This window comes from Prionailurus bengalensis, chromosome B4 (genome assembly GCF_016509475.1).
Source record: "Prionailurus bengalensis isolate Pbe53 chromosome B4, Fcat_Pben_1.1_paternal_pri, whole genome shotgun sequence".
Classification (NCBI taxonomy): Eukaryota; Metazoa; Chordata; class Mammalia; order Carnivora; family Felidae; genus Prionailurus; species Prionailurus bengalensis.
Window position 1 is genome coordinate 93,839,259 of NC_057358.1, and position 1,476 is coordinate 93,840,734.

The following is a 1,476-nucleotide window of genomic DNA, read 5'->3' on the forward strand; positions in this document are numbered from 1 at the left end:
TTCAATCTCTTGATTTTCGAAAACATGCTGTTTTCAGAGCAAGGATAGTCACAAAACAAAAGCATTTGGTTTAGGGATGATGGTGTCTCCACACTGGGGTGCTGTATTTTTGTTTCCTTAGGCATGAGACTTTGGGCTACATGAAAAACTATTGACTGAAGAAAAACAGGGCCTGGAATAAGGGCTCATAAATTGTGGAGCTCAAGGATAAACCAGACCCTGCATGAGTCCAGCCCTGGTTTTGAAGCTGTGTGCCTTCCAGCTTTATAGAGATTTCACAGACTTGCAAGCACAAAAGAGAACAAATATCTTTACTAAATTAAAGAAAGAATCTAGTCACTAAAAGAGCAGGAAATGAAAGCAAATAAATACAATAATAATTCCAAATGTTAAGAAAAGTGCCTTTTTAAACTATTTAACTAGTTTAATAATCCAGCTGTGACTCAGATATTTAGAAGACATCACAGCTCTGTATTATGTTACTATTTTATGCAACTGTCCCTCTCAATGTTATAAAATGTAAAAAAAAAAAAAACAGGTATTAAATTGCTCTGAGAAATAATATGAAAGATGAATGATGAGACGGCTTCCCAAAAGGTTTGTGATGTGCTCAACGATAGAAGAGAACATTAAAAAATAATAAAGCAAGACGAAAATACAGGATAAACGTAAGCAGTGCGGTCTGTTTTTCTCACATGTATCATATTTGCTTCCATAATTCATTTTTTAATTCCTGCATGTGCATTCTGCTTTAGGATTAGAACATTCATTTATGCAAGGTGTTAAAGGAAGAGAGGGAAAAAATACCTGAATGACAGAGCCTCACACTTAGTCTGAAGAAAACCTTGGAAAGTTCCAGCGTCCATGAGAAGCAGCCTTTCAATGGTTGGACAAGTGAGCACCCACTAAAGTACATCACCTTTTCAACAAATAGGGTTGGGAAAACTGGACAGCCCTATGCAAAAGAATGAAACTGGACAACGTTCTTACACCAAACATAAAAATAAACTCAAAATGGCTTAAGGAACTAAATGTGAGACCTGAAAGCATGCAAATCCTAGAAGAGAGCACAGACAGTATTTTCTCTGACATTGGTTGTAGCAACATATAGGTAGATATATCTCCTGAGGCAAGGGAAACAAAAACAAAAATAAACTGCCGGGACTACATCAAAATAAAAGGTTTCTGCACAGCAAAAGAATGAACCAACGAAACTGAAAGACAACCTACTGAATGGGAGAAGAGATTTATAAATGATACATCTAATAAAGAGTTAATATCCAAAATATATAAAGAATGTATACAAATCAGCACCCCCCAAACAAACAATCCAATTAAAAACGGGCAGAAGAGGGATGCCTGGGTGGCTCAGTCAGTTAAGTGACCAACTCTTGATTTCAGCTCAGGTCATAATCTCATGGTTCATGGGTTCGAACCCCACATTGGGCTCTTTGCTGACAGAGTGGAGCCTGCTTC